This window comes from Triturus cristatus, chromosome 8 (genome assembly GCF_964204655.1).
Source record: "Triturus cristatus chromosome 8, aTriCri1.1, whole genome shotgun sequence".
NCBI lineage: Eukaryota > Metazoa > Chordata > Amphibia > Caudata > Salamandridae > Triturus > Triturus cristatus.
Window position 1 is genome coordinate 1,232,360,249 of NC_140591.1, and position 12,309 is coordinate 1,232,372,557.

The 12,309-nt window shown below is 43.5% G+C and overlaps 1 long non-coding RNA gene across 1 annotated transcript in view; it reads right to left on the reverse strand.

Moving 5' to 3' along the window:
- The window catches only part of LOC146805646 (uncharacterized), an 88,758-nt gene extending 76,691 nt beyond the window's left edge, over positions 1-12,067 (reverse strand). Inside the window, exon 1 of the long non-coding RNA XR_014967867.1 lies at positions 11,963-12,067. This is a non-coding gene — a long non-coding RNA (uncharacterized LOC146805646). The remainder of the gene's footprint in view (positions 1-11,962) is intronic.
- Positions 12,068-12,309: the final 242 nt, after the last annotated feature.

A 12,309-nucleotide genomic window follows, 5' to 3' on the forward strand; every position in this document is an offset into this window, starting at 1 on the left:
CACCATGTCAGAAAAAAAGCTAGGAGAAGGGCAAAAAGTTTAGGGATGACCCTGCAAAAAGGGCCAAGTCCAACACAACACCCTTCCAGCCAAAACGCAGGGTAGACCAATCACCACCTTGATGAGCTTCCCTGCCTTGGGCGATAGAACACGGACGGGGGCCCGCAACTGAAGGGGCACCCTCCGGTTCTACGCCATCCTGAACCCATGTGATTCCCTCTGTCAAAGCTCCCAGGACCAACTAAGCTACCTCACTGGTATACCCTAGTTGTCCTCGGCCAGGACCAGGCCCTAGGCCATCCAGATGTATCTGGTCCATCTCACAGAGTAGGGGGCAGTAACCCCTGGCACATAGTGACCATTCTCCACTCTACCCCTCATCAGGGCAGTTCTAAACTGCCACTGATCATCCAGCCTAGGGTCCGCACCCTGAGGATGACCAGAAGTCTCTTTCTATGATGGTGAGCAGTCACCATGTGTCCTTTACTAGTCACAACTTGCAATGGATCGGCATCGAATGGAGAATCCGATTTGTGTTTCCGCCTCGGATTGACAAGGACACGGTCTCTTTTCGGAAATGTAATGTCCCAAGCACATTGATGCTTATCTGCATAAGTCTTCATTCTGTACTTGTGAGATGAATCAGTGAGTTAAACTTTCTGAGCATCAATTGATCTTTTAGTGGTCCACTGGGGCCGCTTGGTACCCATGGCAGTTCCGAACATCAGAGTGGCCGGGCTTCCGACGGTTGTAGAATTAGGGGTAGATCTGTAGGTACAAAGAGTAGAATGAAGAATGGACTTGAGCTCAAATACCTCTAGCGCAGCACGCTAGACAGCCGTCTTAAGAGTGCTCATAAAACGTTCAACAATGCAATTAGCCTGTGGCCATAAAGGTGTGCATTTCTTATGCTTGATATTCAAATGAGTAAGAAAGTCTGTAGTTTGGGCCATTGTCAGATTTAATAAAGGATGGAACAACCCAGGTTGCAAATATGCCTTGTAGTCTTTCAATTACTCGATCATGAGTGATTGATGAAAGGTCTTCCACCAGAGGGAATCAAGAGTACTCATCTTTGATCACCATGATGTAATGGTTATTTTCAAAGGGTCCGAAGAAGTCATCTGCAATTTTCTTCCAGACATGTCTTGGAAGATGCAACATGTTTAAAGGATGCTGTATTGTTTTAGGAGATAAACAGTTACACACATGACAAACCTGGAGCTCCTTCTCAACTTTCTCATCAAGATGAGGGAACCAAAAACGGTCTCGGAGGGCTCAATTTGTGATGATAATTCCACAATGTCCCTCATGTGCTACTTCAGTGACTTACTGTTGTAGACTTTCAGGAGTGACAATTCTCGACCCTTGCAAGATAATCCTTTCTTGTGTTATGGACAGTTCATCACACACATTCTTGAATTTCTGATATTCACTGTCGTTATCAAGAGGTCGAGCATGTGTTCTCTAGGATTACTGCATAATAATTTATTTGAGGAAGGGCATATTCTTATCTGCATTGGTAGCAGCACATATTTGCTCCATGGACACAGCTGCAGGAGTGCTGGACCTCACAATAAAATTAACGTAGGCCTAGGCCATTTTTGAAGGGATACCACGGCATGGGCACTTGAGAAAAGTAGTCAGCAGGGTTTTGAGCTTTTTCCGGCCGGTGCTCAGTGGTGTAGTCATTCCCGTAAAGTCTCAACCGCCACCTCTCAATGCAAGTGGGCATCTTGGCCTTTGGAATGACAAAAATGTTATACAATGCTTGGTGATCACTAAAAAAAAGGTAAAATGTTTCCCATACTAAAACACACGAAAGTGTTTGCAAGCCCACACAATAGCTAGGCTTTCTTTCTAAGGTTGTGAGTAAGTTCGTTCAGTCTGTGACAAGCTTAGGCTAGCACAAGCTACAATACGCCTTAATGCATTTGCATGTCCATTTTTGGGCAAGAATCGCACCCAACCCCACTGGGCTGACATCCACAACAATCTCTTTATGCAGTTTTGGATCAACGTAAGCCATTGCAGTAGCATTTTAATTGCATGCTTAATCATCTTGAAACTTTGATCACTCTCCCATGACCACTGAAATCAAATATACCATTTTGTTAACGCTCTCAATGGGAAGGGGAGGTAGATGACAAAGCCTGAACCTTGGCTGGATTTGGAGTCATTACCCCTTCGAGAAAATGTGCCCAAAGAAGTTTAGTTTTCTTCTGTGAAATTCACACTTTTCAGCATTCAACTTAAGACCTGTATCAGCAAGTAGACAGAACACTTGGGTAATGGCTGTATCATGTTCCTTTTGTGTGGCCCCAAATACTAGTTTATCGCCACTGTTATTGAAAGCATGCATGACAGGCTGTATAATGTGATGAATGACATCTCGAAAAAGTTTAGCAGCTGAAGACACTCCGAAACTCAATCTTTTGTATCTGAACAAATCAACATGAGTTGAAAAGGTAGTAATTTAAATGCAATTTTCTTCCAGTTCAAGCTGACAATATCCTTTACACAGATCAAGACACAAAAAGACTTTGGCACCATTCAACTGGGTAAACATATTGGCAATGTGCGGACCAGGGTGTCCTTCTCTTCTGATCGCTTTGTTTGTTTGACGCATGTCAACATAGATTCACACAGGTGCTTCACTGTCCTTTTTAGGTACCACCACTATCGGCGACACCCTTAGTGTTTGACCAGTAGAGCGCTCAATAATATCATGGTTTAGCGATGTCTCATTTGCTTTTTCAACAGCCTCTTGTAGATGAAATGCAGTTCAACTGTGTCGTTAACCAACAGAACAAATGTCCTCATTAATGTGGAGCTGCAGTTTCATTGTCTTAAGCTTTCCCACTCCAGGACACAATGACGGAAACCTATGCACTATGTCATGATGAGCATTGATATTATATAGAAATTAGTCCCATGTCAGCAGCTGTGTCGAAAAGCTAAGCAAACATGCACTCAACAAAGTGCTCAGAAGGACATGGATTAGGGCTGTACCTTTGTCTTTTTGTGTTTTATAATCGCCATAAATGAACCCTGACTTTGCAAAGGTGTTAAGGCCACTCATATGTATACTTTGATTTTTGATGGTGTGAGATGAGGTACCAGAGACAATTCAGAGCACTTTTTGGCTGGCATGATTCTTATTGATGCACTACTGTCTATGATAAACTGTATATAGCAGCCATTAACCTCAAGTTTTATTTTGGGAAATTGTCCAAATGAATGCTGTGAGTTCACTTGTAAATTCTTTTCTGATTTGTATTCCTTTTTGTAAGAAATCAGACTTACATGCACATAGCTTTCAGTAGTTATCATCGACATTGATCACCCATTTTCTTCACTGTCGCTCAACAGTGACATCAAAGAAACTTTTGATGAGGAATTAGATGACAATCAGTCTCTTTTAGTTTCTACTTGTCTTAACTGATGTTGGCATTTACTGCGGTAGGAGTGCCTGGAATGCCTCTGAAACTTTCTGGCAGCCATTTCATCCTCATGGCGTGATGCACTGGCAGCCATTTTATCTTCACGACATGACGCATTCACTTTTACTCCCGCTTTCCAAACTGTTACAAAATGGTTCTCTTTACCACAGCCTTTACATATCTGCCGAATGGTGGAACACTTACTTTCATGTGGAAAGGAAAATGCACATCAAAAACGCAGCTGCTTCTCCTTCTGAGGCATCACTTTGCAGTCTTATAACTTGTGTTTTTTCTGACATTTCATGCTCAATGCAGATTCACTCTCGGCTCCTCTGGCCTCTATGTCAGTGGCTCGTTTATCACCACGTTCCCCAGCTCTGGCGCCATAAGCACACGCTCCAGACTGAGCGATTCTCTCAGCATTCTCTGTCTGAAGGATTCGGACAAGCAACCATCTATGACTTTGAGATGAATGTCTTCTTTGTCATTGACTAATTTGAACTTACAGTGTTTGACGAGCATTTCAAGTCTTTCAACTGAATGGTGTCCATTGTTTCACCATCTCTTTGTCTGTCTTAATTGAAGATGCACCTTTCATTGTCAACGCACTGCATCTGATGGAATCTGGTGTTCAGTATTTCTTTAATTTGACGGTATGAAGTTTCTTCACCTCTGGGTATTTTCTTTATCGCTTCTTTCATTCTGTTGCCTGCTAAGTTTTTGATATATTTGATTATCTTTCGTCATCTGCTTCTTCCAATGCATCACTGAAGCCATTGAAAGCTTTGATCCAGACAGTTCATCTTGCATCAATATTCTGCTTCTTGGCAACATCAAAAACGGAAGGTTGTTTTAGGAAGGAGGTATTGCTGTAGTGGGCGCTCTCTTCGGCGGCCATGGATGAGCTGAAACATTGCACTGTTCCAACCACCTTTCACAGCCTCTTTTGTCGGTTTGGCAGGATTCGACAGCCTCACAAGTACAGACCCAGTGCTTGCATCTGGGTTGCTGGGCCTGGTGTTGAGGTCAGAAGATGATTGGTAAGTAGATGCTTGTTTCTCATTTCTGAGGCGGCGTTCCTTCACACTTCCTTACACCTGGTTGACCTCTGCTTCTTAGTATTTTCTTAGTGCTCATATACTTCCGACTGTAGCATTCGCATGCACCTGGTCATCGCCATTTGTGTACTTTCTGTACCTAGTTGTCACTGCCCTTAGCGTTACCGTACTGGATGAATGATTGCTCTCTTTTAAGTTGTGGCGTCACACTCCTTATCTCGGTGCAATTTTCTGTCTGACGATAAATTAAACTTTCCGTGGGGCCTTCCCTTTCTTCGAATGTCCCGCACTGACTGGAGTTGCACTTTGACTCCACATATGGCAACCGTTGATTCTTCACTTTGACTGAGGCGCACCTGGCCTCAGCAAACTCTCTGGGAGGGCACTCTCAACACTTCTGGTTGCAGGATTTACATATCCCCTATCTCATTGCCAGTTGTAGCGTCCTCGCCAGTCCGGTAGTATGTAATGTTTTACACCGCACACACATCTTGGTATTATACGTCTTTATTCTCTAGAGTGTAACTATCAACTGAAATGTACTGCATCATGAATTTTATTAGCCACACCCAAACACTTATAACACTAGACTAGGGAGTCTCTCGGGCAACACAAGGGTCCCATGCTCTATTATACACATGACACTACACACCCTGTCACCCGTAGCTCATTACCCTTCATATACCACACACCAACTATTGCCACTGCTTAATCATCCCTGTGCTGTCTGGCATCTAGTCAACTCCTATGCTTGTCTGCGAACCCCGCTCGTCCTGCAGACTCCCTCTCTTTCCCTGACCCTTCCAGTTGCTCCTGCACCTTATTGCCGATGTCTTCCTGCACCAGTTGGACCATTCTTCCCACACATGCTTCCTTGTGCATGATGTGCCTCATTTCTTCTGGCCCCTGTGCCTCCTTGCCTATGAGTCCTCCGCACATTCATGCCCATGTCCTCTTGTGCATACCTACCAATATGATTCCTGCTCACTTTGTTTGTGTGCCCAATGCCTACTTTCTCATATGTGGCTTACATGGGCCTGCTGCTCTGTCTCTCCTGAACCCTGGTGAGTCCTTTACCCTTTAACAGAAGCAACCTGGGAGTCAGGCGGGTAGGGCTCAGAGAAGGAAGAAAGTTGCTGTTGGTGCAACGACTGTCACTGTTTTGAAACATATTGGCTTAATAAAGGAACATTGAGAAAATTTGGCAGGGATGGAAACGCTTTCAGAGGCCCAGAAAAGGAGGAATAGGAACATTTCAAGTCCTTGCCACATTTAGGGCTCTGTGTCTTTGCAGACATCGCGGCCATAGTGCCAGAGGCCCACATGTGCTAGGGGTAAAACACAGGCCCAAAGATAAAAAATGGTGTATCTAACGCAAGAAATGAGGAGGATAGACAAGAGAGGACATATGGAATTGAGTTAGTCAAAAATATTAATGACGTCTTACCTCAGAGATAGAACAGCGGACAAGGGTTAAATAGAGACAAAGAAGGGCAGCAATTTTGATGTTATTTTTTGCAGCACTGGTCACTAAAGGTTTGCTAGCACTAGAGCAGTGGTTAAGATTATATACTTGCAAAGAATTAAAAACTGGTATCTTCGTATGCAAAGGTTTTGAGATCATTTGTTTGCCCTGAAGCACAATGTGTCAGTTACTATTAGTCACAAACCTATCATCTGAGCTCGTTTAGACTGAAATATTGGATTATTATTTCTTTATCTTCCCATCATAAGAGTCTCTAGAACATCACCTTTTTACCCAATATAAATATAACCGTATAAACATTTCAGTATACTGGGGGGAAGCAAACATATAGCTTATGGTATCTCATGGTATATAAAAACCATACATTGACTCCGATGTTTTTAATGTTTTTAAATGCCATGCATTTTCAAATACTTTTCACTCGAGAAACTCTGAACCGAATTAAACAAGCATTATAAATGCAATAGGTCTCGCCTTTTATTACGATAAAGCCATTTGCTTTGCTATACAATACCATTAGCAAAGAAAATGACTTTAACTTAACCAAAGGCAAGGCCTGTTGCATTTCCAATGCTTGTTAAAGATGTTTTAAGCCATAGGTGACTTCTTAGATTTGCATGTTTCAGCAATATGTAGATAACAATCTATTGTTCCCCTGCTACAGCTGGAGACGGTATTTGGTCTTAAAAAAATGTTATCCTCTTTCAAAACAAGCATTGGCAAAGCCAAAGATCGGGGATATTAGAGCTATACGCTTTGCTAATCTTATTTGGCCATGCTGAAGAGCATCTCAGCTGCTTTGCATCCCAGCTTAAAAAAAATATAGAGTGCGATCATGCAGGCCTTGCGTCATTTTGTAGGCATGCAAGTGTTCAACATGCATGCACTGACCTAGAAAATGACATTGCTGGGTTTTTTTTCTTTTTATTTACTGATGCAAAGTTGTTTGGTAAATAACAAACAAGGAGCGTGAAATTGCAGTTTTGAAATGAAGCATTAAACGTTTTAAAGTATTTTGTTTTTAATTAAAAAGGATGAATGGGTTGCGGGAGTGGGCTTGGGGAGGGAACTGGGGTAGAACGAACATCATGGGCAGCGGGAGAAACAACACAGGAGAAAGAGAGCAACGTGGACTCTAGATGGGGAAAAATACACAGAGGCAATAAAGTGCAGCAATCTCATAAAGCGTTTAAAAAGCAGAAAAAGGATAGTTGCATGGGAGCGTAGAAGCCAGCTAATCAAGAGATTGTTAAGCAGCAATACACAGACAGAAAACAAGCTGATCGCAGCAAAAAAACAGAAGTGGATGCCTGCTTGTGCCCCGGGGCATCTGCAGGACAGCTGATCGCAACAAAAACACAGAAGTGGAGGCCTGCTAGTGCCCTGGGGAACTGACAGCAAAAATCAAAAACAAAGCACACGCAAAGGGGCATTTTCGTTGCTATAGCAACAAAATGGTGTGGGACTGTCCACAGTCCCTACGGACACGCGCATGCTGTTTGCTATGGACAAATGGCAAGAGCAGCCATGTTTGTCCATGCAGGCGCGTGCATAAAAGCCCTCGGCAGAATCGATTCCAAAAGGTACTCGCAATAGCTAATGCAGCGCATGCGCTGCATTCGCTAGGCGAGACCTAAAAAGACTAAGAGCATGCCACAATGCAAATGCAAGCACTTGCCAAGGCGTCATTTACTGTCCGCAGTAGTGAGCCATTTGGGCCTATGTGGTAGTCCGCTGAGCGGATTTATGGGCCGCCAGCAGGTGGTAAGTACAACTTCCTGCCTCAAAGGTCAGGTAAGGGCAGCAGCCAGACCTTCTTCCCGCATCATCAACTATTTTGTGTAGCAAGGCCTTTGCTTTCATGCAATACGTGGAATGCAGGCGAGAAAAAAAACACTCTACCCTTAAATCTGTTCTTCATTCAAACCCCTTGCAAAAATTCCTGTTGCTGTGCTTTTACAGACAAGCTGGTGGGACGGAGACAGGACCGGACTAGCCAGACTGGGCACTGGGCATTTCCCTGGTGAGCTGGAGGGCAGTGGGCCAATTTTCAATTGTCACAGCCACTCTCACCAAAGCTTGAATGGAGGCGGTAATTCCAGCAGCCAGTGCAAGATAAATACAAGCCTTAGCTTCAGTTTTTTCAGCCCATAGCTGCTAGTGAAGCAAGGCCGTGACCGCATCATAGTCTTAACGGAGAAAAATCTAACATTTGTAACGTGCAGGTAAATATATTGCCCATCAAAATTTTTCATTAAAACAAAGTACCATATAAACGTGAAGTCTTGTGTTGACTGCATTGTGCATGAGAACTCTGCTCTCTACATGAGCAAGGTATACATTTAAGTGAACTCAGTATCAATGGTGTTCATTAGTCCCTAACTTCTGCATACTAACATAAAAGTCGAGAGAAGGCACACAATTGACTAGCCCAGTTGTTCCCAAACTGTGTGCCGTGGCTCCCTGGGGAGCTGTCAAACCTAGCCAGGGGAGCCATGCTCCAAGCACTTTAATGCATTTAATGTTGAAAGGTCTGTTGGCTTCAGTTAAACTAATTAGACTTAAACACATGATGTCGATGATTTGTAAGTGGCATGCCTAAAGCTGTAAACGTAGTGCTTAATTGATGGCATGTCAAGGGAGGTGACCTCCATATTTCACTGGAACCCCACGTTCCAACACTCCCAAAGTAAGCGGAAGATGCCTGATTTATTTTGTTACATTTGTTAATAGTTTTTTTTCCCAAATGTATTTTACACCAATACAAGTTATCAGGAAAGTACAGTTGTCCTGTTTATTATACACATTAAGTATTCTTAAGTATTGACACTTTTACTTGAATCATAGTTACTTCCAGTACACATTTCTTTCAGTACACACACATTTCCAGACAGGCCTTCTCTCTCCTTGAGCACAGGGAAGTAAAACACCATATACAGCATAATGCCACCATTTATAAGCAAGAAAGAGGGACGTTTAATAAAGTATAATAATAATCTGAGGAATTTATTTGGAGGCAATTTTAGGGAGGAGACAGTAAAAATAAACCGGTATGTGGTTTAAAAAATCGTGAGTCACCCTGCTGAGACGTGTGTTGGCACATATGACATGGGTAGACATGGAAGTGCATGCAAATATTCTTCAAGCTCAGAATAACTTCGGCAATGGGGCCTACATCCATAGGGGTGCTATCTAGCACTGAAAGTGGGATAAAATAGTTTGAGAGGGTACTCTAAAAAAGGCATGGGCAAAGCAGTGTACCTAGGAAACTTTTATTAGAGGTGCTGCCTTAGTAATACTAAACACCCTGAGTATATGATTATAATACCTTCATCAGCTTTATCCCAATTATTTTCAGCGAGGAAAATGCAACTAGTACCGAGGCCGGGCTAACACCCTCCCCACACACTCCCTCCAAAAAAAGTAACAGTGGGGAGCCACGGGCAATAGCCAATGGGTCAAGGGAGCCGCGGATCGAAAACGTTTGGGAACCACTGGACTAGCTACTCCTCTCACACACACAAATCATTACCAGTCACCTATGGGCTGAGTAAAGGTTGGCAATACCAGAGGAAAGAACAGAAACGGGTAGAAGGGAGACACAAAGGAGGTAGAGTGAGAAAAGGGGTACACTGAAGAGCAGAAGGGCGAAAGTAGAGAGGGAAGGTAGCAAGAAAAGGGGATAAGAAAGAAGGAGCAAAGATGAAAAAAGCAAGGGGGGAGTCAAGATTACTTAGGAAACGAGGAAAGACAGCGAGGCGAGGAATGAAAAGGAGATGGGCAGAGAGAGAAGGAGAGAAGGAAGAATGAAGTAATAACAAGGGTAGAAGGACAACAAAAGAAACTAGGAGGGAGTATAAGAAAGGAGGGCCGAAAGAATAATAATTGAGATGTTGTAGTTAGAGAATAGGAGGTGAGGGACCAAGAAGAAGAATGAGCAGGCAGAAGAAAGTAGTAGCGAGAGAGAAAAGGGATCCGAAAATGGTAGTATTTGATGAATAATGTGTTGCTAAATGCATCAGTTTCCCCCATTTAAAAAAAAGTAAATAACAAACCTTTTAAAACTGCCATGTAGTGGCCGGTGTCTCTCCCTTTACTTCGCTCTCTATCTATGCAGTGTTGGGGGCTGGTATGACAAAAGGTGCCAGGGCTGCTCTTTGGGTCTCAGTCCGGCCCTGGGTGGAGAGCGACATGCCAAGGAGGAAGATGTTTAAGAGAAAGAAAAAGCACACAAGGGGGAGTGATAGAAAAAAAATGTACTCTCATGAGGCATATTATCAAGGAAGGTGTTAAAATTATCATCGGTTTAGCGATGCGGCGACAATAGGCTTGATGATATGCCCTGGAGAATTCCAATAGAAGCCCATGTTCACACCAGAACATGGACTTCTATTGGAATTCTCAAGGGCATATTATCAAGCCCATTATGGCCGCTTTAGCGGCAGCTTTCTGCCGCTAAACCGGCGATAATTTTTAACGCCGTCCTTGATAATATGCCCCTTGGAGAGCTGAATTAAAAAGAAAAAAAATATATTGTAACTGTGAGCAGAGGAAGGATACTTGTGAGCCAATGAAATAGATCATAAAGAGGCTATGCTCCAGGGGAGTGACAAACACAAGAAGAGGAATGCAAGCCACCAATTAGAAGTACGCAAATGTGAGTGACAAATAAGACAGCAAATGGTAAGGAACGAGCAGGCTGCAAGCCCTCCATGCCAAGCACTTTAGATCACAACAGGTTTTTCGCAACCCGACCTAAAAAGCGGGTTCACAGACTTCCCTTACTTGGCTGAACCACACTCATACACCACCAGGCGAACACAAGAAAGCGAGCACGATTGTAAAAGAACTACAGCTTTCCTTTGAATTGCCTGTTGTGATATTGCCTGATCCTGATATGTGTACAAAGGGCCGTTTTTGAATAAGGGTGCATTTGATTTTAGGGTTAGAGTAATTGCTTTATTTTGGGTCCTGGCTGTGAAAGCTGCCTGGTGTAGTGTCCAATAAAGTCTGGTTGGCAGACTGGTCTAACCAACCCTATCTGTCTATGAAATGCAACACGCGGGTATCATACATAATTGCTTTCTTCCGTTATCCTTTATTCTTAAAAAAAAGAGACACAGTGATAATGTGTTTAATGACACTGGTATATAATTCAGTTCATGGTCTCTCAGTTTTCCTCACACAAGTTTATTTCCAGAACGATATATTAAAGTGCGACAGCTCCACCTAGTGGCTAAGAGCATACAGTACAATCTCTGGATTTTGCATATGATGTGGTAGAATTCAGCACGGCCAAATCAACGAAACCTATGTAGTACCCTTTTCATTTCTCAATAAATGACGTTTACCGTTGATAGTCTCTGAGAACCTCAAGTTCGACATCCGTAGGTGTGTGTTTATGCTCCAAAGAACAGGGGTGTAGCTTGAGTGGGAGCGTTTGGGATAGTACACCCCCCATAATAAATGTAATTTCTGTTAATAGTTGGTTACAGTGGCTTCCGATCGGGTATGGTGAGGTGTCTGTTGGATTTCTCCAGAACTCCAAAGAGACACAAACGTGTTAATTTACAAAATATTGTGGGGCTTATTTAGAAGCCCCTTGCGCCGCCGGTGCGTCACTTTTAATATGGGAAAAGTAACGTACAAGCAGTGCAAGGGGCTAGTAAATAAATACGCCCATGTGTTTTACCTCGCTTAGTACCACTACCAATCCTCATTCCTCTCCCTTTCCACTGCCCCTAAAGCCCCTCTAATGCACCTTGCTATGCTAGTTTTATAATGTATTTTAATATTATATGCCAGCGTCAGCGAGATTGTTGGAAATTTGAAATTCGCCCCACAACAATCTTTCTAACAAAGCTACGCCCCTGCCTACGGAGGGCAAGGTGAGTAGAGGCTCTGCCAGTAGCGGCTGGCTTGTATGGAGGGTGATGAGGCTGGTGCAAAAAAAACAATAAAATAGATACACTTACCTTCCTGGAGCGACGTCCTCCTCGCTCGGGTATTCTCGAGGCAGACTCCAATGCAGAACCCAGGAAACTGCACTAACCAATCCTGGCGCTGCTCTCATGCAGAATGAGAGAAGCACCAGGATAGGAGGAAGCGGCCTCCTTCGATACTCCCGAGGACACAGGAGCCCTATAGTTTCTTTAACCCAGCTGTCGTGGGTCAGAGAGATTTAAATTTTGCAAAGACGGCCAGCCAAAGAGACATGTGTACTTTAAACTTAAAGTGCCCTGCCCATCACTGCTCTCTGCTTCTGCCAGTCAGCAGCGGCCCTGCCCCGGTCCTGATGGTTGGCCCAGGATGGGGCTATGAA